The 16,536-nt window shown below is 46.9% G+C and overlaps 1 long non-coding RNA gene across 1 annotated transcript; it reads left to right on the top strand.

The window, feature by feature from the left end:
• The first annotated feature begins 984 nt into the window (after positions 1–984).
• LOC140213563 (uncharacterized) lies at positions 985–14,909 on the top strand. The gene is made up of 3 exons (XR_011890437.1): positions 985–1,074; positions 8,908–9,096; positions 14,817–14,909. It is a non-coding gene; the product is annotated as an uncharacterized lncRNA (long non-coding RNA).
• The last annotated feature ends 1,627 nt before the right edge of the window (positions 14,910–16,536 follow it).

The following is a 16,536-nucleotide window of genomic DNA, read 5'->3' on the forward strand; positions in this document are numbered from 1 at the left end:
TATTTCGACTATCCTGGTCTTTATCAGTATTTCAGGGATGCAGGAGTGGTCTGAATTCTATTGTGCCAGAGACATCAACAAAAAAGTTAGCAAGTTGACCGATATGGTAGAATGTGGTTTGGAAGCATTCATTCACTGCAAAAAGATTTGCCCTGCGCTAATCTACATGCTTTACTAAGGAATAACGCGGTCTACTTGCTAAAAGAGGTAAGGTACCATAGAAGAAATTCATGAACACAGGATGATCGGGGCATTACGAAAATTTCAGCGTCTTGCGAAGCCATGTGAAGCGCGTAATGAATAGAGACACTCATGCATACAGTACGTTTGTCGGAAGAGGGCGTAAAATATTATCCAAAACGTTTATGTGCCTCTCTGAAAGCCTACAGTTCTGAGTGGGCTGAGATAAAAATCATAAGTTAGAAACTATGCGCTAGAAGCTATGACCATCTCGCGAATGCATTTGCTTAGCATTTTCCCTCTATTTTCTTGAGAACAGTGCATGCTGCTAGCTGTGGTGACTAGCGGTATAGGTTCGTTGACAACTGCAACATTTAATATTTTGCAGAAGACCATAATGCGGCGGCTGTGAGTTGGAACCAACGCATTGTCTTACTTACGACAGAATACCAAGTTTGCTTTGCCAATCTTGCAATCTTGCTTTGCCAACAAATGCGTTTCCTTGTTCGAAGATTGAAATAGGTTTACCAGTTCAAATAGGTGTCAACATGAGGCACATCGAAAATCTTAAGGCACGTCAGACTGCTTACGTGTTGAAATGCGAAAGCATCATACCGTTTGTGGACTTCGGAATGTCATCAACGTGGGCGTTTGATTCACTCTTGACGTAGCCCTACCTCCTCCGCACCGAGAGGTGCGTCGCCCCATGACTCACGCACTAGTCAGCGAGATGGCAGCGAGGTGACGTGTGCCCACAGACGCGCCATAGGCACAAATTTATTGAGCCTGAAAAGTGGAGGAGCGGTTCATTCAGCGGAGCGCTCGTGTCCCGTAACCCGGACGCTCGGCATCGATTTCTGCTCAGAAGGGAACGCACGAAATTTTTTCCTGAATGTGAGTAGTTCCTTTTGTTTACAAGAACCACCTCGCGAAATTTGAGGTCAATCGTAGTATTTTCGCCGTGTGTTTACTCCTTGCGGCTCTGCCATTTCTCGTGTCGAAGCAGTTTCGCAAAGGCCACTGCCAACATTGTCATATAAGGCATTTCACTTAAGAAGTCAAAGTGTGAGCATGAGCGACTTCAAAAATTATCGCCACGTCTCCTACTTGTCACCGTTTGCAAAAGTGTTTGAAATAGCTATGTATGCACATTTATTTTGTTTTTCTTTAGGTCTAAGACTAGTATATGCGAATGTAATATTGTTCATGGCAGGTATTTGGAAACAACGCTTGTTTCTTGATGCTAAGGTACCCACTGTTACTAACCGGGGACAGACACAGTGTACTTCGACCTGTCAGAAGCATTTGATGTAGTTACTCCTGGTTTTCTTATCGATAAACACTTGAGGTACGGCGTTCCTGCCTGCGCACGCTTATATAGGTTTATCTGCCCACTCGATGAAGTTACGTTCGCACTGGTGCTAAGTACTCTTTGCATTATGAAAAAACTTCCGGTATTCCTCAAGGGTATATCTAAGGCCCTTTATTTTACAATAACTTCGTATATGGTCTTGAACAATGTTTGCATTACTGGAGTCTCTTTTTGCACGCTCACAATATTAGACTGTTTTAGTTGCACGTACCCAGAGACTTCACGCACGCAAACGTGAAAGCTCCACGTACTATACGCGCACTACGCCTCAAACGCTTTTACCTGCATGTACGTGACACACGCTAAAAGCGACCATGTAGGCGTTTTTCAATAAACGAAAATTGCCCGCGCGTACATCTCTACGCAATCTGTAGCCAGGTATAACCACTGCTGCAGCCAATGACATCCAAGACGAGTATATCTTAGAAAAGTGATTCGACTCCACATTAGGTGTGATGTAGAACAAAGCGCGAACAATGGGCATTGTTTATTAGGCTGCAATGCTCCCTGCGCCTACTATTGCAGCAGGGACCAGGGGCTCCATTCACGACACGCAAGGCGGCTGCACGGCCGCTATTATCCGTGTTCTGTGCGCATCGCGAATGCACGGCCAGACTTTCCTTCAAGAGGGAAGCGAGCCTTCGTTACTTGTATTGCTTTCTCTTTCACTGACCCCCCGCGGACTCCTAGCTGTGCGCAAAAGAAAGGGACCGCTCCCTCCGTTCGGTTCCTGGAAGTGACCCAGTGACGACGCTTCGGGGTGTCGGGTGTTGTTTCCCGGGCCTGGGGGCGGCGACGGGGATGCAAACCGCGGTTGGAAAAGCGCGGGACGGGCAGACTCGCCCCACCGGCCCTAGAGACCGGACCACTTTTTTACGGGCTAAAACTGAACGTTTTGTGTATTTTTAACTTGCTTTTTTGACTTTCTCAGTGTAATTAAATTTTGTTTTAAATGTTTAACTGCGTTCGACCCGTTATCTAGCTGGACAGCGGATGCTTTGATCCCGTCAAGTGCGATCCGCGAGGCCAGCATAATCCGCCATGTTGACTTCCTGATTTTCTGCCGAGAGCTCACTTGTTTTAAAATTTGCGGTGAGAACGCAAGGTTTGCAAAATGCAAATTTTCCTTTCCATCAAGATGGTGAAACCTGATGTGGAGCTGCAAATGTATCGTAAAAAAGATTGTTTTGGTACCTGCGCAGCTATATTGTGAGTTTAGCGCTTTAAAACGCGAGTGAGCGGTAGCTTCCAGAAGCCCGGGCAATGCTTCTACAATTTCGAAAATATACGGTAGATGTCCATGAGAAATACCACGCCAGCTTTCTCGTTGGCTGAAGGAATATCCGGTCAGGAGTGGTCCGAGGAGGGTCCCATAAGGGTCGTTTTGTAAGCGTCAAATAGTCGTTGCATGACGTTGCGCTGGGTTTCCTTTACAGATATCTTTAGCCATAATTTTTGGTCCGCCAAGCAGCGTGACTCCTGCTAATGAGCGGTCATAAGCAATGGCGGCCGAAAAACACGCATATCGATCGTCGCATCTTTCGCGTCGTTTTCGGGCCATGAAAATCCCCTTTTGTTCATAACGCGTACTCATACTCTTTGCATCTCTCTCGGGTGGCATTGGCATTTGTGTTTTATGACATCATTCAAAAACTCATTGATTTTGAATAATATTGCTTGAACGTTGCAAAGCTTTTAGAGCATTTTGCACTTTACCCTGCTGCGTTTGTATTGCAATCAATATCAATGACCTTTCCATCGTCAGAGGTTATGACCGCGGCGGCTCTTTAATTTATGACATGAGATGGCAGCGCCGGCACTTGCATAGTGCAAGCGGATACGCCTGGTGTGTGCAACGCTATAGGTGATATTCGGCGGTTTCTCAGCCAGCCGTGTCGGGTTGAGCCACTTGCGTTTCACGAGATAGCAATAACGCGGCCTAGAACTCGCGCGCGTCACCACTGGTAGATCGCGTATGTTGTCTCAAGGTAGAAAACAAGCGCGTTGGCGTGCCAATATCCGATGACACATTGCGTTTCCACGGAACACGCATCATAGCTAATTAAGCAAGCAACAGATTACGGAAGCAAGAAGCGTTATCCACAGAAAAAATTGTACACTGTGAACTAGGTGCTTCACTTTTACTGAGGAGGAAATCTGTTTTGCTTTATCAAGAACCTTCGGTTCAATGCCTTCAGTTCAGTTTTTTGGGCAAAACGTTAGGTTTGCATCACGTTACGAAAACAAAACGCGCCCTTTTGTGCGCGTCACGCCTACGTCACGCCTCGAAGGAAGCGGCGGAATGTCCATAATAGAGGCCCAGTCTGTACAATGTAGTTGCGCTCTCAGGAAAATGAAATGTGACCGACGATGGGGACGTAGTTACCGCTGGTTATTCGCTGCGATGGCCGAGGGTGCGGTATCAAATCCAATGCCTGGCGGCCGCAATTCTAAATGGGCGAAAGGAACGAAAACCCAGGCTGTGAATAGAGTACGCACAAGAGAAGTCAGGTGGCAAAAAAATACATAAAAGTTCATTACTACGGCTTGCCTTATAATTATATGGTAGTCTTGACAAAAAAACCTAAAAATAGAATTTATTTGGTATAAAATTTGGTAGAGTATGCCACATACACTTTCAATAAGCTTCCGTGCGCGTGCACTGTGCTAGTGCAAGACTAGGTAAGTGGTCTCCCGTTGGTTCTTGAGAGAAAAAAATGCCGCAGCACGCATCCCACGATGACTTTCGATGGCAATGCGTTTAGAAAGGAATGAATATAGTTGGCTGTAGTATCGACAATATGTGTTACTTATATATCTTTTTCAATCTTCAATAAGACAACGCCCTAACACCTATCTGCCTAAGATGTCGGCCTCGTGGCATTTTAGATTGCCGCCATACATAAGTTCTCCTTGAACTGTTTTGGAAGTTCAGTGTTTCTGTAAATCAGTGTTTCAGCAGCTGTTGATGAGGCAGTAGCTGTCATCAAGGTTTCATGTACTTCCACCTCAATCAGCTGTTTTGAATATACCTGTTGGAAATATTTCGTCTCGCAAGCCAAAACGTCCGCCTTTTCCAAAGCCGCATGGCACTTGTAGCATGTAGGCATTTTGGACTCCAAATACAAGAATTCTAACCTGCAAAATGATTCGTTTTATACGAGTCACCGCCAGGAATACAGCTTTCCAGAATAATTTGAAAGTTTACAGTAGCAATACATTGGCGGAGGTCTCTTTCGTTCCTTCAAAAATGAACGCACCCCTGAGTATAGGCTGGAAAAACTCACGAATCATCGAAACAACCGACCGAGGAATGTGGCGACGACTGCTGTGCGCAACTAATCAACCTATTCACCTGACCAAACAAAGCTGCCTGCATTGGGCGTCGGCTTGAACTTGAATAGAGCTCTGGCGGATGACGCGAGGAAGCTAGTAAAAAAAATAGTTGACAGCTCCAATCCAGACGCATCCTTTAGTTACTTGACGTACCCTTTAGAAGCTTGGAGTAGCCACCATCTTCTCACTTAAAGATGTTTGAGTGAGCGCAAGGCTTTCAAGAAGCTGCGGACTAACCGGGACATTGTGAATACTGGTGGCAAAGAAAGGTAACGCCACAGCTATCAAGCGCTTGTGCGACTAAGAGGACTGCCATTTACAGCGCAATCTGAGTGCGAAGGTAGTAAATAGTTGCAGGCCTGCTTGTTGGCAATTTCCCCTTGTTGCCTCCTCAGCATCAGTAACTGTATTTTGAACTGCTTTGCCATAATGGGCCCACCATTGCTTTGTTCGGCCTTCGTAAAGTTCGCAAAATTTTTGCCCCATTATGACCCATGGTGAATTTTATTCGCTTCCCTGTGCAAAACCTTCCTGGTTTCCTGCATCGCATTATGTCTCAGGTCATCTGCTGAAGTAGCGCCCAGATCGGCACCCCTAAAGAATCCATCCCGAAGGTTTAGGACGCACAAATTGAGTATTTGAGTCAATGTGTCGTTAGGTCTCCTATCGCAAGCGTTTTTATTCAACTCACCGTTGATGTGGGTACTGCACCTTTATCAGAGGATCCCCAATTGGAGTGCATGACCTAATGGAGACTGCTACATTTTTGCTTATTGTTCACATATATCGCCTGCAACAATACGTTGTTCATGCCAACACGCGGAACCACCAAGAAAGCAGCAGTTTTGGCACTGCCATGAATTACCTATGGAATCCCTTGGGACTCATACCCTGGGCCCCTTCATTCATGCCAAAATATATTTTGGCACTACGTGGACAATTGCTATTCAGTCCTGCAAAAAGCTGCCTCGACATTTTCACGATACCTATCAAGATCATGGAACATTGCATACAATTCACGGTCATGGAGTAGCTTAACCGCCTTCTTCTGTACCTGGACATCGTTGCAAAATGTGACCGTATCGGTCTTTCCTTCAGGTTGTTTAGAAACCAAACTCATAATCGTCGCTAGCTACATTTATTCTGTACGCCCTACTTCATAGAAAGGCTGGGATGTCACTTCCCTCATAACATAGGCTAAGAAAATGTGCACGAATATCCACGATGAAGAAAGCCAATGTCGCTCGCGTACACCAAGAGTTCTAATTTATCGGCTACCCCAAGTATTGCGTCGGCTTCGTGCAGCGCAGGCTTTATCGCATAACCTAGTCAAGTAGAATTTGTCCTCAAGTAGGAACGTGTGCTGCCATTTCTCACGCTCCAACGCAAGTCAAGCCGTACCCCGAGTCCTACGCTGCAAACTACGTGCAGACTGTCCATGCATCAAGGCGAAAACTACAACATGAAATTGTGAACGCGAAGGCCAAGGTAAGGAGTGAAACGTTCCCAGCTGTAGTGTATGCCGTATAATGCGGGAACTGTCTGTATGCTTACGTCGCCCTAAGCGGCAACATTAGGATGCGTCTCAAGCAGTATCAAAACAACGTCGATAAACAAGCCGTGCCTTCGTGCGCGCTTTCTTGACCTTGTGTTTCGCTATGGAATGATATCAACTGAGATTAATCACGTGTACTTGCAAAAAAAAAAGAATAAAAACATGCATCATTATCTTCAGTCGCTTGGTAACGAAATCAAGACAGACACTTTTAATCAAAACCGTGGTAATTTTCCGCCTCTATAGATGAGGTGTGTCTGTCACGTCATACGGCATAATTCAGTGACTCTTTTATCTATTTTAGTTTCATATGTGATAAAAAGAATTTAGTTGTGTGGTTTTACGTGCCAAAAGCACGATCTGGTTATGAGGCACGCCGTAATGGGGGACTCCGAAATAATTTGGACCAACTGGGGTTCATTGACGGGTGCCTAAGTCTAAGTACACGGGTGTTTTCGCATTTCGCACCCTTAGAAATGCGGCCGCCGTGGCCCGGATTTGATCCCGCGACCTCGTGCTTAGCAGCTCAACACCAAAGCCACCAATCAACTACGGCGCGTATTTCTGAACAAGGCGCCTGTGTAACATACGAAACGTTATATCGTTTGTGGCCGTAGTCTTGCTTTATTTCATCAAAGTTAGACTGGAGCTAAATAGCACAAGCGAAAGGACGCAATGATCTTACATATTTAAGAAAGAAAAGACTTATTCCTGCATATTCGCTGCAGCAGGCGGTTCGCGTGTTGTGACACCACGTACGCGAACACATGGGTGTCCGACTCTCCCAAGCGTAACCGTTCATGGCGTAGCCGCGTCCGGGGAAAATAAGATAGCTAGGGCTGAGCCGCGGTGAATGTTTGGACGTTAATGCCTCTCGGAGGAGGCAACATATCCATTTGGCGTCGGCTTTACGCAGATAGCGCCCACAGACTCACCCATACGGGGGAAATGGGTAGTTGCCTTTTCCTGTGTACCACTATAAAAATCGTCTCTCTCTCTCTCTCTCTTTCATTTTTCTCCGTCGTGTTTCACTCAGTGCTGGATTAGCTATAACCATTTGAACCCTTCGCAAGCTAATCATATTAACATGGTTGAAAGCATCCAGAGTAATGCTCCTGGTTACGTTATCTAGAAAGACTAATGAATCATACGAAGATATACTTTAAAAGCTCGGTTTGGTCATGCTTCTCATATCTCCTTCCAGAAAAAACAATAGGAAGCCTGCGTCTATTTTATATATATGTTTTTAGGTTCCTCCCATTAGGAATTGTATACATAAGACAGGCGTCTCGGACATCCCGCCGTTGTCTTCAGGACGCCGTAAACCTTGAACGAAAGAATCCAAAGACATTCCAGAAGCCTCCATTCCCTTACACTGGAGTATACTCGAATGTCCTTCCCATCCACGTAACTGTGTTAATATATCGTACACAGTTGAAAGCAACCATGTGTGCCATCATGTAAAGAGTTGTTCGAGAAAAACAGCATTCGCTGCACACCTGCCACTTACTGCATGGTTCTACGAAATTTTTAGGATTTGTTTAAAATGTGCGGTTATGAAATGAAAGTAAGGTTCCTGCATACTAGCTGTCAGAGGTGACCGCCACGGGGTGACATGTGACACGTGGCAACTGGTCACTAATTACAAAGAATTCATCATTGATCTTTAAAGCTGAATTTCAACGGGCTCATTGCTGCTGCGAATTATAGGCAAGCTCCCCGTACAAACCATGTCTACTTTGAGACTTTGAAAAATGCGGTTATGTGCGGAACTGTAGCCCGACGAATTACGGCAATCAGATCGCGTGAAACTGAATACGGAAGACTACAGCGAGCGCCAAGACGCGCCCCTCTAAGCAACGTTCTGCTTACTCCACCGAGCAGCAGGCAGCCAGCACGCTGGGACAGCGAGAAGTACAGAACCGCGGTGGGCTGACTGCCCGCCGCTGGTTGGCGCAACTAGAACATCGCTTTTGAGGAGCTCGCCATTGAGCTTGCTGCAGCCTCCTAATTTGCGTTTGTCGCCGTCTAACAGCCGAAATTCGTCGTGCCACAAGTGAGCGGGTATGTGCATTTTTCAGATACAAAAGTTTACATAGCTTCTCCTGAGAGTTTGCTTCAATTTCACAACTGAGGTCTCTTCAGTTTGAAAGGAAATTCCTGTTTTTTGCACTGGAAAAGTTAATATTCCACAAGGGGAAACCTTTTCCTTAAGTCTATTCGAGTGGCGCGTACGTTAGGATAATGCACTTCTTTACCAAGAAAGAAGATAAAGCATACTATTGGTAAATACTCGGCGCAGATTCTTTTATCTGGGTTTTGCATCCTGACTAACGGATGTGCTGCGCGACAACTCACAACTGGTATTCGTCCATTTCTTCCAGCTGCTGCATTTTGCCAGCTGATCGCAGTATTTTCATGCTTGGTGCATCAGAAAACTTCCGTTGTTTCCATTTACTTGCAGCATACCTATATCTCTGAAAGTGGACAAGTCGTATTTACCGCTCACTTAGTCATGGCGTATTACAGTATCGGAGCAATCTTCTACATCGCCGAACTTATGGCTTTCTGTATTGCGGGTGGAACGACGCCTATATCGCCTCCACGAGTAATTAGGAAGAATTGGACTAACCTGGCCGAAGCAATGGAAATGGTATGTATACGTTATTTATGACTTGTGCTCATTTTCATCAACATCCTTACAATTATAAGTGCTGCCGTTACATTGTGTATACTGCAATATAATATGGCAACTGCAGAAGAACCACTGAAACTGAACGTCCTCTTGTGTTGTACATAGCAGTATAAATGATGTCTACAGACTTTTTGACAAGCTCATTTCCTGAAAAGATTTATATTGCTGATAGATTTTATTCTTGCAAATTGGCAACCTACCTTACGGTGCCATTTGATACATCACTGACTGGCACAACATCCATTACACAATTAACGCGTGGAGCGTTCTATGTGTTCTTGATGTAGGGTTTCCCAGTTGAGGGAGCCAAATATCGTTAGAACTGAATAAAAACAAGCCATGCAGTGAATTTATTGATGTTACCTTAGCCAGGCCGTAATTTTAACCCCATCAGTGGATCCTCCTGCCCTAACTAATCAGGTAAGCAACTACTATACAAGCTGTGGTAATAAACATAAGATGCTACGCGAGGCCGCTAAGAGGCGCTATGTAGCACGCATCCGGTCAAATTCTATGATTACTCATTGATTTCGATTTATTCTAGACTTGCCCGAGCCCCGCCTATACACTGACACTACAGCTTCGTTGAGGAGAGGCACGTGTTTATATATATATATATATATATATATATATATATATATATATATATATATATATATATATATATATATATATATTGAGTTATAATAGGTTAGCGAAGTAGTACATCCGATGGTTTGTTGCGAACGCTGTTACCTCCGCACAGTATCCCGATGCACGGACCAGTTGATCCCAGACAACCGAGGGAGCCAGGTAGGCGGAACAATGGTTGGAGTTAAACAAGCAAGGATACATTCATAGATAGAGAGATAAATAGATACATACACAGCTAGATGAATAACTATTTCAGTTATAGCGCACTAAACTACAGTGCTTCAAGACGCTTGGCTAAAATGTTAACAATTTTAATGTGTTACAATTCCTAGCGCAATTCACGCAATTCCTGGGGCTAACTGTCTATCTACCTTGTGGGAGATACGGGGTGGTTCTCCTCCGTACTCTTGGGACAAAGGAACGACAACACACAGTAGTGCAAACAGTCACAAGGGCATTTATTGCACCTTTCATGGATCAATGCCTGCTAGCCGAGTTCATATCCCCAAAACATGCCGATAGGCGCGCGACAAATCTAGAAGTCCGACTCACCGCGTCCTCGCGAGCGAATATGTTCGCTCCATGCTGGATCCCAACGCCTGGTCGTTCGCGTGTATAGTCACGCGAATCGTGGCGCGTTCCAAGGCGGCCACGCGAGGCGGTCTCGCAGATGCATCGGTCGCCGCGCGCTCGCGGGAGACGTCCTCCGCCGCGCGCCGACCCGCCGGGAAAGAGGGTCGCTCCACCCGCGGCACGTCCGTACTGCTTGCTGTCTCCAACCCAAGAGAGCGCGCCTTGTCTCTCCCGCCGAGGGTAACCCCGCAGCCGCGCAACACTAGCGCCATCTCTCGGACTGCGCCTGTACCACTCGGACCGCCGCGTGTGCGGCGAAGCCGCACTACAGGAGACGCGCTATGCGGGAAAAACATCAGGGGAGGCGCGAGGGTCGCGCAACCCCACATCCCCCCAACCTTAAATCACTTCTTATTCCGGCGAAACATGTGACACGGTCTAACAGTAACCCGTGCTTCGCGAACAAGGTGGTACATGCAACAGTGGCCGCGCCGGGGAAATGTCCACACGCTGTCCGTAACATGCGAGCCGACTGTCCTTGGGGTACACCGCTGGCGTCCGCCGGTCACAGCAGCAGCTCTGTAGACTCGACGGCACGATCCCAGGCCAGGACTCCGGAGACGACGACGCAGTAGTCGGTACGAGCAAGCGTCGCTCGCGCCGACGCGCCCTGCTGGCAAGAGCCGCCGTAGCTGTCGGTGACCGCTGGCTCCTTTGTCCGCCGCCGAGGGTTGTGAGCTGGATACAGGAGGCCACCGAAGTAACTGGCCACAGCATCACCATCGCCCGGGGTGACTCGATCGTAGTCCGGGGCAGCAGCGCAGACGATGTGCAGGTGACAGCAAGCCAGGAGTGACTCCAATCACGCTGCGTACACTCAAAACACTCGGCAAACACTAAAGTAGTGCAAGAGAGAGGAAATCTGCATGCGCATCGCCCACGTGGTACGATGTTCAACTCGGCTAGCAAAAGATCGGGCAGCTACTCAGATGCTAAGTTCACGTGAACGAAGCCCGCTTTCTTGAGTCGAACGAGTAATTTCAATTCGTGCGAGGCTAAATAGAATGAGGGGAGCAAATTGCAACGCCTCAACGCCACGGTCCACCAGGTTGTGTCCCTCCACGTGCGACAGGCAGCTTCGTAAAGCCTTAGGCCTAAATCGTCGCTACTCTGACAACAACCGGCATCCAAAAACAACACCCAAAATGGGCGCAAAACAGGCAGCCGCGAGGAGACGTTAGCTCTGTGAGGTGGTCCTACTCCGCTCGGTGCACACAGCATCCGAGTTGACGGCGCCCACCGTCCCAGACGGTGTCGGAGCGCCCGGTGCCAGGCCGCAATACCAGTCAGCCCGTCGTGGCACCCGTGGCCCGCGGCCACCCGGCTCCCAGAGCCGCGACTTCATCCGAGTCAAAGAGATAGAAGAAGCTATTTACACACTATGTACATAAGAAATTCGGACCACCCACGAGGCTTCCGTACTCACTCGCTTCAGGCTTGCCACTGCTCCGCGGGCACTCAGCCTCGCTCTCCCAGGATGCAGACCACGTGGCTCTCGTACCGACGAATGTCATTAAAAAAAAAACACTTGCGAAAAGGCTTAGCATGCTGATAAGTTCAAACACACTACAGCCACCGTCGCCTCGCTCAAGAAAGCACGCCGCCGACGCTAGCGATCAAAATCCACGCTAGGCCTACGCTTCGGTTCAAACAAAGGTCTTGAACGAAGCAACACTTAAAATTATCGTCCGATGCCCCAAGAGGTCCACGTTGGGCAGCCAGATGTGGGAGATACGGGGTTCTCTACCTCCGTACTCTTGGGACAAAGGAACGACAACACACAGTAGTGCAAACAGTCACAAGGGCATTTATTGCACCTTTCATGGATCAATGCCTGCTAGCCGAGTTCATATCCCCAAAACATGCCGATAGGCGCGCGACAAATCTAGAAGTCCGACTCACCGCGTCCTCGCGAGCGAATATGTTCGCTCCATGCTGGATCCCAACGCCTGGTCGTTCGCGTGTATAGTCACGCGAATCGTGGCGCGTTCCAAGGCGGCCACGCGAGGCGGTCTCGCAGATGCATCGGTCGCCGCGCGCTCGCGGGAGACGTCCTCCGCCGCGCGCCGACCCGCCGGGAAAGAGGGTCGCTCCACCCGCGGCACGGCACGTCCGTACTGCTTGCTGTCTCCAACCCAAGAGAGCGCGCCTTGTCTCTCCCGCCGAGGGTAACCCCGCAGCCGCGCAACACTAGCGCCATCTCTCGGACTGCGCCTGTACCACTCGGACCGCCGCGTGTGCGGCGAAGCCGCACTACAGGAGACGCGCTATGCGGGAAAAACATCAGGGGAGGCGCGAGGGTCGCGCAACCCCACAACCTACAGAGAGAGAGAAAATGATAAATGAAAGGTAGGGAGGTTAACCAGGACTGAGCCCGGTTGGCTATCCTACACTGGGGAAAGGGAAAGGGGGACGAAAGATTAAAAGAAGAGAAGAATAAAAGAAGAGAAAGTACACTGGAGGTGCGAGTCGGTCACTCAGTCCGGGTCAGAGACGCTGACTCATTTCGGTCGCTTTGAAATATCGCAGCAGCGCTTTTGTGGCCTTTTGTAGCTGCGATATGCGAGGCCATGGTCGCAAGATCTTGTTCAAGGTGAACGGCCTTCCATCTAGTTGATTGAGAGCTGTGCAGAGGTCTTGCCTTTCATTTTCAAAAGATGGGCAGTAGCACACTATGTGTTCTATGGTTTCCTCGACACCGCAGGCATTGAACTCGGCGGGAGCTGCATATTTCGCGTAACGTGTTTGAAAACAGATTTTGCACTTACCGCTGCACCGCTCTTCCTAGAACTTTCCCAAAAAATCGCGTTTTGGACCCTACGTCGTTCAGTGTAACCCATGGACCCAGTTAATTGCCTGGTTTTCAAGAATAAATTACACTTTCGCCTTCCTTTATGAGGGCGGGAGCTGCTTCTAAGACGGTGCAAGCACAAGCTTGTGTAAGAACATGCGGGCGCCCTCCCTGGAGCACTGTGTTCTGCAGCTCTCAGCAGACAGGGACTCAAGTGCATGCTTGCGCCGCCGCTGCAGCAGCTGGCATCCAGGTAAAGGAAGGCAAATTTATATTTTTTTTAAATAGTGGCAAACATTCTCGGGTGTTTTAAGCCCTTGTGTGATGCCACACGCTCGCCTTACCGCAACAGCCTAGGAGTCTTGGAGAAAGGGCCATGACAGGCGGTGACTGATTGTCCGCAATACCTCGACATCCAATCGCAACATTATCTGGGAAAACAGTGGGTGAGCAATGCAACGACTTCACTTGTGCCCCCGCATGTGATAGCAGAATATGCAGCACAGCTGCGTAATCAAACTTCAATTTATCTCTCAGGCTTGGACACTGCCAGTACGTCTCACGTCTAAAGGAAGTCAAATCTTGCCTTAACAAGCGCATCGACATGGCCCTTTGTAGTAAAAGAGTGTTCTTTTGTGTTGCCGAAGTCGCCTCACTTTGCATGTCTTCTATTGAGGAGAAAAGCCTTAGAAAAATCACAATTAATGAGAAATGGCATAATCTCGCCGACATTTTCAACCTGGCACGGGCATCTTTTTTACAGCTACTCTTTCTTTTCATTAAATTTTTTTAACAAATCCGCAAGGCAAATTAACCCTATATTCAGCAATACTATTGACCGTTTTGTGAACTAGACGCTATAAGAAAGAACTAGCTCTGAAATGTTCTGATCATTACCTTTGGCTGAAGCGCATTGTAGAAGATTTATGTTACCCATATGTTATCTGCGCATTGATACTCAGCTGTCACGCAATATATCTCGAACGACTTTTGGAGTGCCACCGTTTAGGCACGCAGTAACACTGGATCAATTGTGCACTAATTATTCTTGTAAAAATTAGACGCTTCAGATAAAAAGCCTCCATATTCTTTGAAATTTATGCGTGATTTGCGACCGTTCTAAATACTTAACATATCCTCCATTAAGCTGATCACAAATAAAAGTTTTTTCTTGCAAAAAACCTATTTTAAACGCCGCTGTGTTCTATAAGTCTCTAAATTTGAGCTAGCCTTAAGTGAAGTTTTTTTTTCGGCTATAATTTTTTGTGGATACTAATTTATCAATACTTCGTGACGTGATGCATCGATAATTTATTATGGCGACGAGCTGATGATTACCAGGCTGTATGTTCCTTACACTTCATGATACTGTACTGGTAGTAGTTTCACAATAACATCTCATTTGTATCTATTTGGGCGCCACTAAGGGGAAAGCCTTGCGATTGACCTCGTTGCACCGAGACGCCACGTTGATTCTGTACAATAGAAACGCTTCCATAGGTTATGATTTACATGGTTAGGACATATATTTCATCAGACATAGAGCATAAATTTGTCTAAAAGCTTATGTCGATGTTAATCACTGGATACGCATAGAAGTTTTAATATTTTCTTCCCACAGTTTTTGCAGAAAGCGTATCGTGATCCCGCCAACCGCATAGAAATGTTGACCCTTCTGGAAACAGGTCCGGTGACGGATTATATGTGCAAATCTGACTTCATGCGAGGACCATATGCTACAAATATGTTTTTCGATAGATATTACACGGACAAAGATGATGGGTATGTGATGAGCGTTTTGCGATTTCTGAGTTGTTGAATTTAGTTCTGTGCCTATACTCATTTCTTTCTGATACAGGTCACTAAAACACGCTACGGTAGACGTTACATTGAAATTAGACGGTCAAAAGAACATCAGCGAAATGCACATTGAAGACGCAGGTATGTGTTCTGGGTTCAATATGTGTTATGTTTTATGTGTTCTACTTAGCTTGAGAGAGAAATCTGTCATCTTATGCTCGTTTTGGCTATTTTCCTTTTGAATATAAGTGGGGAACCAGGACTTTTCATCATTCATCTGCGTCCACTACTGTTTTCACTTACAGATCTGGGGTGTACCAAATTAAAAAAAAAGTATTATAAGTTCCACCACACTTTGGGAATCATAATACGTGAAGCCTTCATTGCTGTTTGCCAAGCAAAACGCTGTTATTCTATAACCATGATTGCAAATAAATATAAAGTTGTAACGCTAGAACATTTCCATAGCCCGCATGACGGCGAGGGTATGAAGGCGATGGCACAACGACGATGAACTGGCCACTATGGAACGACAATTACGTCTCGACGACGAATAAACGTATATATGACGACGAACGCACAAAGACAACATTGTAGGAATGCGGAATGAGGATACAGGAATGAGGATACATGAATGAGGATACAGGAAGTGCTTTGAAATTCTATGACATGGCTACGACGATTGAACGACCAGGACGAGGTGGATGCGGCTGTATGACGATGACGCAATAGCGGCGATGTAAAGACGAAGAATGACGTTGACGGCGTGAAGACAGTGGGAAGACGATTATGAAATGATGACGATGGTATGCCTATGGTGGGGTGACGACCACACTCTGACGACAATAAGATTGCATCAACTGTATGGCGGCTATGGTTTGATGATGAAGGCTTCAGGATTACCGCATTGCGAAGCTGGATGACGATGATGGTACGAGGAGAATGGCATCGCGACAATCTTACAACCACGAATGCAGGAAGACGACTGTGTGACGACCACGCAACATCTGACAAGGCATAGTAACAGTGCAAAGACTACGACAGAGTGCCGACGATAGAATAACCATGATGGTATGATGATGGTGTCACGACTATGGAACGAAGAAAGAATGATGACGATTCAACGTGGTTGACGACGACGTTATGACGACAACGGGATGGCAATTCTGCATTTATGACGATGGTGTGATGATGACGGTGGGAAGATGATAGCCCCACGAGAATAAAATGGCGATGAGTACGTGACGGTGATGGCGGGACTGCGATGCCATGACGACAATAGGATGACGAAACTACAATGGCGAAGATGGAAAGCCTACGAAAGCATCAAAACGATGTTAAGACCGCGAATGCATAACAGTGGCTACACCGGTGACGCAATAACTACGATGGAATGCCAACAGTGACATGCTTTATTTTTTTACTACTGCTCGCCCGTGACGGCCAACGCAAGAGTGGGTACATGAGCAACTTTTGTTTGCACGAACAAAAAGTTTATGTAAATATTAGCAAAGATATTCAAGGAGAGAGTTTGGCATAAT

This window comes from Dermacentor andersoni, chromosome 10 (assembly GCF_023375885.2).
Source record: "Dermacentor andersoni chromosome 10, qqDerAnde1_hic_scaffold, whole genome shotgun sequence".
NCBI lineage: Eukaryota > Metazoa > Arthropoda > Arachnida > Ixodida > Ixodidae > Dermacentor > Dermacentor andersoni.